Raw genomic sequence first — 10,433 nt, 5'->3', positions numbered from 1 at the left:
TGCGCCTATCTTCCCGCCATTATCTTTCTGGCGCGGGAACATCTCTGTAGCTGACCCGCCCCTTGTGGCGCAGCTCCCTTTCCCACCCCACTCCCATTCCTCCTCCCCCACCGGCGCCCACATTTCTTAGTGTCTCCCCTCTTCCCAATTTACTTCTCTATATACATCGACAGTAACATTTCCCTGTAATATCAGTCCCTGAGTTCCAATCCAATTTCTCCTCTTTAATAAAGGTCCATGCTTCTTCCGCCGTTTCGAAGTAGTGATGTCTCTGCTGGTACGTGACCCATAGTCGTGCCGGCTGCAGCATCCCGAACTTCACCTTCTTCTTGTGTAACACCTCCTTGGCTCGATTAAAACTCGCCCTCCTTCTCGCCACTTCCGCACTCCAATCCTGGTACACCCGTACCACTGCATTCTCCCACCTACTACTTTGTACCTTTTTGGCCCATCTCAGAACCACTTCTCTATCATTAAAGCGGTGAAATCGCACGATTGTCGCCCTGGGTGGTTCTCCCGCTTTTGGTCTCCTCGCCGGGACCCGATGAGCCCCCTCCACTTCCAAGGGGCCCGAAGGGGCCTCAGCTCCCATCAGCGAGCTTAGCATCGTGCTCACGTAAGCCCCGCAGTCCGCTCCTTCCACTCCCTCAGGGAGACCCAGAATCCGAAGATTCTTCCTACGTGCTCTGTTTTCTAGGGCCTCAATCCTTTCAATGGACTTTTTGTGGAGCGCCTCGTGCGTCTGTGTTTTGACCGGCAGGCCCAGGATATCGTCCTCGTTATCCGTCACCTTCTGCTCCACCACGCGGACCTCAGTCTCCTGGGTCCTTTGTGCTTCCTTAAGCCCCTCAATTGCCTGTAGCATCGGGGTCAGAACCTCCTTCTTTAGTAGCTCCACACACCGTCTTAAAAATTTGTCTTGATCGGGCCCCCATGTCGCCTGGGCTTTCTCCGCCGCCATCTTGTTTCTTTTTCCTTTCTGTCCCTATCTTCGAGGATTCCTCGCGCTGCAGCCGCCACCGCCGATACTTTCCTCTTTCGTTGGGGGGGACTCCCTGTTAACTCACCCCACACCGGGTTTCATCACGCGGAAATTTCCCGTTGGGGCTCTTAAAAGAGCCCGAAGGTCCGTTGGAGCTGGAGCCGCCGAAACGTGCGGCTTAGCTGGTCATCGCCGCAACCGGAAGTCTTCTGTTACACTTCTTAATTTGCCCTACAGTTACAGGAGGGTTATTGACTTCTTCGAAATAGAAACTATTTTTTTTAATATATAAATTTCGAGAACATAAATATTATTTTTTCCAATTAAGGGGCAATTCAGCACGGCCAATCCACCTAACCCTCCATCTTTGGGTTGTGGTGGTGAAACCCACGCAGACGTGGGGAGAATGTGCAAACTCCACCCGGACAGTGACCTAGGGCCGGGATTCGAACCCGGGTCCTCAGCGCTGCAGTCCCAGTGCTATCCACTGCGCCACATGTCACCCAAGAAATAGAGACCATTACCACTCAAAATATTCATTGATGACCCATTAGGTTAAAGTAATCTGGAGAATCAATCAGCATTCCCGTGGCAATTTAATTGACAATATTTTATTGTTCATGTAGGTTCTGACAACAGCAATGCCCATCTCTGCATCCAGCTTGCTGTTGAGATAGATTATCGGTGTGTGGCACAAGTGGTCGATGATCCGTTAGTAAAGTAAATTTCTGTCCATATAAGTATTGGTAAAACGTTAGATTCCAAAAATGCTGCCAAGATCTTCCTTCTGTATCTCTGCATAGTCAATTTCTGCTTTTTGCAAGGATCTTGATGAAGACGCGATTGGCTTCTCTTCACCATTGGGTATTATTGCCAACCCATAAGTTGATATATCACAAGCCAGTTGCAATGGTAACTTTGGATCAAAGTGTGTCAGGACTTCTGACTTTAGTAGTGGCTCTTTAACTTGTACCAAGGCCCTCTCGCACTGATCCATTCATTTCCATTTTTTGTTTTGATGCAATAAGTTGGGTAAAGGCTTGAGAATGGTTGCTATATTAGGGACAAACTTTCCATAATAGTTTAAAAAGCCCAAATATTATAGAAGTTGATTTATGTTTTGAGATGCAGCTGCCTAAGTTATGGCTTTTTTGAAGACGATTTGTGCAGTCCTTTTGCATCTTTGACGTGCCCCAGGTATTCAATAGAAGATTTGAATAATTCACATTTATCCTTTGCCTACTGGTCCATAATCTTTCAGTCTCTGGAGTGTGGCATCTATATTTTGAAGATGCTCTTCCTTCCAGTGACTAAGATATTGTCTAAGGAGCACTTGACTCCTTCTAGTCCGTTTACAATTTGATCTATGGCTCGTTGGATCAACAGAGGGTTGGACGGGTTGCCAAAAGGAAGTCTTTTATATCTGAATGGTCTATTGTGTGTCACAATTGTCAAATATTGTTGTGAATCTGGATTCACATTTATCTGGAGCTAAACTTGACGAAAGTCAACTCTGTCGAAATGCTGGCCTCCAGCCAACATAGCAAATTTATTTATCTAGCGAATGCAAAGTCCCTAGGGCAGCATGGTAGCACAAGTGGATAGCACTGTGGCTTCACAGCGCCAGGGTCCCAGGTTTGATTCCCCGCTGGGTCACTGTCTGTGCGGAGTCTGCACGTTCTCCCCGTGTCTGCGTGGGTTTCCTCCGGGTGCTCCGGTTTCCTTCCACAGTCCAAAGACGTGCAGGCTAGGTGGATTGGCCATGATAAATTGCCCTTAGTGACCAAAAAGGTTAGTTGGGATTATTGGGTTACAGGGATAGGGTGGAAGTGAGGGCTTAAGTGGGTCGGTGCAGACTCGATGGGCTGAATGGCATACTTCTGCACTGTATGTTCTATGGTTCAGCAGATGATTCAACCCCCCCCCCCCCCCCCCCAGCCCCACCAAAAACACTTAATCAAACAGCCCACTTTGCTCTTCCCTCCCCCTTAGCAGTTGATGGTAACCAACTCCTTGAAATGTAGTCTAAACAAACTCCATCTCTTGTGGAACTCTCACTCGTCGTCCCCCCAAAGCAAATTTCACATTTTCCAAATATTAAAACTGCAATAGATCCCCCAGCCACACTGAGGCGCAGGGTGGAGAAACTGACGTCTACTCCTCCAGGACCCGTCTGCGAGCAATCAACGAGGTGAAGGCTAAAACATCTGCCCCCGCTCTCATCTGCAACTCTGGCAAGTACAACACCCCAAATATGGCCTCCAAGGGCTGGGCTCCAGATCCACGCGCGAGATCGCCGACATGGTGCTGAGGAGCGATCTCCAAAATCTCTCCAACTTCGGGCAGGACCAGAACAGATGTACGTGATTAGCCGGGCACCTCCCATACCGCTCACAATTATCCTCCACTCCCTCAAACAACCGGCTCATCTTCGACTTAGTCAGGGGTGCTCTATGTACCACATTGTATCAGCCCCAGCCTCGCACATGAAGTTGAGGCATTCACCCTCCCCATCTCCTCGCACCACAGCCCCTCCTCCAGCGGCAACCCCAGCTCCTCCTCCCACTTGGCCTTAACCCCCGCCAGCTCCTCCTCCAAAATCCTCCCATAAATCGGCGAGATGACCCCCCACTCCTGTTGCTAACTTTTGGTTGATTCAATTGGCTCTGTTTTATAACCTTTGCTCTCCAGGTATCTTTATGATACCACCACGAGGTTCAAGTTCAAGTAATGATCAATAACTCAATTAGTAAGATTCAAATCAAAGCACATTTATTATACACAGTAAATCGCTACTCATGCATAAATTCTACTTCTAAGCTACTTCTACAACTAACAGGCCTGTACTTAGCTTTGGACTGGCCCACCGGGTCAGGGGAACAAATGGCCTTTCATTCGGGTTCTGAGTCTGCGGGATTCGAAGTTGGTATGGATTGGTAGCTAGGAGCACCTATCTCGTAGCGAGCGTTGACTTAAGACTTACTGGATATCGGCGGCAGTTGACCCGGTCACTGTCAAGGGTTGATTCGCGCTGATGAGTGATCCGGTCAAGAAGGACAATTTGAACTTGGGGGCTTAACTTTATAGTCCCCAGGGGCTTCCCGCCTTTCGGGGCGGACCCTGTACCTGGTTCCAAGTGATTGGACTTTGTTCCAATCGCTTGGTTTGATTTCTCCAATACTGGAGCGGTTCCCTGATCGATGGGCGGTCTTGAGGTGTCCGTTAACCTCTTTTGTGTTGGCTCCTGCTGGCGCCGAGGAGTCTGGCTTGGCTTTGTTTATCCCAAATGTTTCGATTGTTCCCGGGGATCGCTCATTAGTATGTAGATGGCTGTTACATTATTATGCAGAAGGCTGCTTGTATAGATGCTGTCTGGGCTTTAGCAGAGTTTAATACACAGTAACTTGCACCTGCTAGTTTCTGCCTGTGTTGGCTGAATTTCCCTTCAGCCTTTGTTCTTACATTTTAAATCGGGACTTGGCCAACCCAGGTGGCTACACTCCCTCCTTGTGATCCTAACGCGAAGTGTGAAGGATCACATAACTGTTCATTAGTATGTAGATGGCTGTTACATTATTATGCAGAAGGCTGCTTGTATCGATGCTGTCTGGGCTTTTGCAGAGTTTAATACACAGTAACTTGCACCTGCTAGTTTCTGCCTGTGTTGGCTGAATTTCACTTCAGCCTTTGCTGTCCTTCCATTTTAAATCGGGACTTGGCCAACCCAGGTGGCTACACACCCTCCTTGTGATCCTAACGCGAAGTGTGAAGGATCACATAACTGCGTTGTTTTTCATTCCCTGACCCGGCGAGCACTCTTCTATGGCCTCTACACTGACCATAACTAGGCAAAAAAATTTTAAGTGACAATTCTGAGGGGCGCTATGTCAAACAGGGACATGCATTACAAAACAAGAAAATCGGAACCTCTAACTACCCTTAATAAACTACACTCACTCAAACATTTCATCACACTAACTTCCTAAACCATACAAACAAAATCATAACAGTATTATACACATTTTTCTGACATGGCAGTCAAGCTCAGGATTGTTCAATTGCTCATGAAACATTTCTTTATTCACAACAAAAACGCAAACGACTGTTCTTTATTATAGATCGCGGGGGTCGGGGGTCTGGTCATATCCGAAAATAGGGGATCTGATCCTATATACCGGGGTGTGAGCGCGGTAGGCTCTCCTTCTCCATTTTCTCAGACGAATAGTCTGCACAATGCAGCAGAGTATCGCTAATACCAATAGGGATTCTATCAAGTAGGACAGGGAGTAGCAGGTTATAAACCTGTCACACCAAGATGGTGTGGTGTCGCTTGTGACTGGGCTCTGGGTCCTGTGGGGAAGTGAATCATTTACGGCTGGGGGAGTTGAGGTCAGGGAGTTCGCGTTCGCACGTCACCAAATGTCCATTATAACAATGAGCAACGCGGAGGATGTCCTCATGGTTCTTCTTCTTTCACTTCTCTTCTCTTCTCTTCTCTTCTCTGGTCCTGGAGCTTCTGGAGTTCTGTGTGATCAAGCATAGTGTCTGTTACTATCTTGGTTTAATATCTCATATGATAGCCTGTCTGTCCTTTAGTGCCAATTACTCCCTTTATAATTGGTCACTATGTGTGACTCCCTCATTTTTTTTTCAAAAACCGAATTTCAGGACAAGACACACTTACAAATACTGAACCAGTGCGAGCCGTCTCGCAGACTGTGCGGTTTACCATCCAAATGTTTGAGGATGTAATTAGCATAAGGTTGGCAACCTAAGGGTCGCCTGAAAATAAAACAAAACTTTTTTGAACAAAACTTGCCAAAATGAGGTGCGTATGGGCCGCGACGGGTACGATTTGGATGGAGTCCCCGGGTAGGACGGCGACCAATGCTGTGTGTTCTCTACCCGAGCGTAGCTGACCAGAGGGGGGTTCCCAGGCAGGGCGGGTCCCAATGCTGTTTCTCCACTGCCTGAGCAACCGACAAGAATGGGCAAGAAATGTAGTCATCGTGGGGGGTTGCCGTAAAGGTTCGTCCTTCGAACCAGAAGGGCAGTTACCAATGGGGGTCTGTGTTTCTGTCGACAGACAAGTTCCTCTGAACTGGCGTCTGGGACATTAACAAATCTCTGCGGACAAACTAGTTCCTCTGAACTAGCATCTGGCCAAACTAGTTTCTCTGACTGCCAGTAGGCGTCAGAAGGGTGGTGGCGTGGGGCCATGGAAATTATTTTTTCCAGTCTGACATACAACATTTAACAGTACAAATACAAACAACATAAAACATGCTGCAGGTTCCATCAGAAAGGACACCGTTTTCTCCCAAGCGGTTCCTTTTAAAACATCATCTGGACACCTCAGTTATCGGTTACGAACAGGGTCGCAAAGGGGTTCTCGTTTTGGGAGTCAGACTCAAAGTCGTCATCTTCTCCCGGATGCCAAACTCTCGAGTGTATCAGGGCTGATAGGGCTGCATGGTGTGATTTGGGATCGCTCTCGTCATTCCGGACAAGTCTGTACGAATCATCTCGGTGCCAAAAGGTGGTGTCTAGTTCTGTGGGGACGGAATCGGGGTCGTCATTATAGGTCGGTGGTCGGTGATTGGGTTTGTTTAGGAAAGTGATCAGGAAGGGATCACTCGAATCGTGGTTGGATTCACTGGGTGTGGGTCATGTTGCATGGGGATAGTAGGGAGGCGTGCAGTGGCTATCGTCCAAGTCACAGTCGCTGTCTCTGCTGCTGCAGTCTGTGGGCGTTCCGGGGCGGAGTGTATAGTTTGGGGGTGGAGTCAGGGTTGAGTCCATGGCTGGGCTGGACGTGTTGGGGGAGGGTGGGGTTACGTTGGCTGTGGGCGGGGCGTGGTCTGCTGCGTCGAGCATGACGTGGTGTGCGTGGTTAGACTGTTCCATGTGCCTTCATCTGGTTGATATGGAACCACGCAGTCTTTCCATTGGGGTACTTTATTTTGTAGACGGAAGGGCTTACTTTGTCCGCAATGGAGTATGGACCCGAGTACTTGGGTGACAGGAATGTGCTGGGGTTATATACGGAGAGCATGACTTGCTGTCCTACACTGAACTCAGTCGCATGCACTGTGTTATCGAAACAGGCCTTGCTCTGTTTCTTTCTTGTGCCCAATTTCACTGCGGCTGCTAGCTGAGCCGTTTTAACATTCGCCACTAATTCTTCCACTGCTTTCTCGTGTGTGAGGGCCGTCACTTCGGGGCTGGTCAAATCTAAGCCTAATAAAATTCTGTGCCTTTCATGGGGCGTCCGGTCATGAGGGTGTGTGGGGTGTAACCTGTGGAAGTTGAAACTGTATTTCGCAAAAACATCAGCGCAAAAGTGAGGACTGAGTCCCAAGTGGTGTTATTTTGCTGGACCATTTTTCTGAGGGTGGATTTTAGGGTCTGATTCATGCGCTCCACGATACCACTTGTGGAGCGCACTCGTGGTATGCAATGTGGAATTTTTGGGTAATGCCAAATATCGTAAGGACGTGCTTCATGACACGTCCCGTAAAATGGGAACCTTGGTCGGATTCAATGCTGCGGGGGAGTCCCTATCTCGTAAAGATGTGGTGGGTTAAAATCTTGGCTGTGGTCTTTGCCGTGTTTGTTCTGGATGGGAATGCTTCCACCCATTTTGTAAACGTGTCTATCACCACGAGTACATATTTATAACCATTCCTGCAAGGGGGGCAATGGTCCAATATAATCAATCTGGCGGTTAGTCCAGGGGCCATTAATGGGTCGGGTGTGACTGAGCTGAGCCTTCTTGGCATATCTGTTCGGGTTGTTCTGGGCACAGATAAATCAATGTAGTGATTTACATCGGCCTTTAAACTCGGCCACCAGCAGAGCTGCCTGAGGTAGGCTGTAGTGGGATTGATTCCCTGATGTCCATGACTGTCATGGAATAAACAAATCAGTTGATTCCTGTCCTGTTCAGGAACCACATAAAGGGTGTCTTTTAACACCACACCGCCATGTGTGGTGAGAGCATTTCTAAACCTATCATAGGAGGCTGGATAATTTCCTTTTAAAATCTCCCTGAGATTGCTGTCCTGCTTCTGGGCCTGCACTAAATCCTCGATCTTAGTCTGCGAGACCTGAACTGCATTCACTGGTGCGCTTTCGGGGGGTGTCCAAAAATATCCGTGCCTGGAACCTGCTTTAGCCATTGCGTCAGCTTTTACATTTCCAGGGGGGGAGGAATTATGGTGACTACGAACTTTGACTATACCAAAAGTCCTGTTCTGTGCTCTCTCTAAGATGTGACGGAGCAATGGGGCTGAGGGGAGGGATTTTCCGTCTGCGGAAAAAAATCCTCTTGCTTTCCACAGGGGTAGGAATTTCATAAGGCTGTTGCAGACATAGAGGCTCTCTGAGTATATGTCTGCTGGGCTGGGGAAGGAATCTGGGTGTTCCACTATGTATGCGATGGCCGCAAGTTCTGCTGCCTGCGCGCCTAAGTGTCCTGGAAGTTTTATTGCTATTTCTTCTAGGGCGCGTCCCTGCGCATCCTCAACATAAATGCCGCATCCTGTTATGCGCTTCCCTTCTAATATTGTGGAAGATCCATCCACATATATCCTTATGGGGTCGCACGTGTCTGTGTGCTGGGGGCTCTGGGTTGAACCTCCTATCTTTCTGGAGGGTGTTTTTGCAATAAAGGGGCCTATGTTGTGGTGTGGAGAGATAATTTCACATTCATGGGGGGTTCCGGGGTACTGTAGGTTGTCGGCTAAAAAGGTGTGGGTTTTTGTCCTTTTAACAGTGATGTCCCATCCCTGCAAAAGGAGGGTCCATCTAGCTGCTCTTATCTGACTAACTGTACCGTCCTTGAGTCGTCCGTCCAGTAAAAGTTGGGTGGGGGGGTGTTCTGTGAGGATTGTGACGGGGTTCAGTCCGGTAATCTAAGAAAAATACTGTACTGCCCAAAAAACTGCGAGCAGGTGCCTTTCACAGGCTGAAAATGGAGGGGGAGTTGTGGAATCCTTGTGGAAGGCATGTCCACGTGTACTGCTGATTTTTAAAGGTGAAGGCAAATTTGTATTGGCACGCCTTTGCCAATGGAATGGACCAGAATCCATTACTGATATCCAAAACCGTGAAGTATCGGGAATTAAGTCCCTGTCTGAGCATGGTCTCGGGACTTGTTGCTGCTGTGGGGGCTGCTGCGGGGGTGATTTTGTTGAGTTCCCAGTAATCGATGGTCAGTCGCCATGATCCATTGGGCTTTCTCACTGGCCAAACCGGGGCATTATTAGTGGAGGCTACTGATCTAAGTACGCCTTGCTCTAATAGGCTGTCGATTACTTTTGAGATTTTTCCCTCTGCCTCTTGGGGAAATACATATTGCTTTTGGGGTCTAGGGTCAGGTCCTGTGATTTGTACTGAACCAGTCACCCGGCCACAGTCGTGTTTGTGGGTCGCGAATGCTGTCCTGTTCTTTTGTAAAACTGCCCTAGCCTGCTTGTCCATGCTAAGCGTGGTCGGGTTAAACCAAAATTCGCCTACTGCGCTAATTTTGTTGGTGTATTCTCCTATGTTGAGCGTTGCAGGGGCTCTCGCAGATTTTGCCATTCTCCAGACACATTGATTGACTGGATCAAAGGACAGGTTGTGGGAATTCATAAAGTAAATTCCCAAAATGTGTTCTGCTGTGTGGGGTAGATCGACTAAGACTACGGGGTGCTTGGTGGTGATGGTGCCGATTTGAATGGGTACAGGGGCTGTGATGTGTCCCTGCTGTGAGTGGCCTGTAAAGCCGCTGAGGGTGATAGTGGGCCACGTGTCCTTTTGGAACATGGTGGAGGAATTTATTGTGGTGCGGGACCCTCCTGTGTCCATAGAAATTTGATGGGCTGTCCCCGAATTCTTGCTGCAACTATCAGTCGGCCGGACCTGTCCCAAAGGGTGTCGCAGACCCAACTGGGGGAGCCCGAACACCGTCAGTCCGTTCCGTTCAGTTCCGTCTGATCTGAACGGGTGCTCACACTAGGTATGGGCTCTGTCTTATTCTTACTTAGAGTGCCCGTCTGCTGGGCTGTCTGTGGCTTTCGTGGGGCATTGCATTCCCTTGCAAAGTGTCCCAACTGTCCACAGTTGTAACACTCCTGTGACTTTTGTGGGGGGCTATTCTTGCCTTCATTTACCCATGCGGGGTTCTGGTGTGCCTTAACTGCTTGCATGTCTGCTTCTGCCTGCTTTTCTTCGGGATTTTTAACTGCGGGTTTGTTTTGTACAGACTGCTCCCAGGCGCAGGACAATCTTTTTACGACCCATTTCTCATTATGAGCCTCCTCTGAGGGGTCATGATTGGCACAAGCTTTTTGTCTTGTTTCTGTGGCATGGGAGATGAGGGTGCGGGTCCATTTGGCCATGTTGTCTGGGGACAAATGGGCGCGGTCTAAGTCTCCAAAAACTGCTGCCAAATGGATCCACAGGC

Source organism: Scyliorhinus torazame, chromosome 18, assembly GCF_047496885.1.
Source record: "Scyliorhinus torazame isolate Kashiwa2021f chromosome 18, sScyTor2.1, whole genome shotgun sequence".
Lineage (NCBI taxonomy): Eukaryota > Metazoa > Chordata > Chondrichthyes > Carcharhiniformes > Scyliorhinidae > Scyliorhinus > Scyliorhinus torazame.
This window is presented reverse-complemented; position numbering follows the sequence as displayed.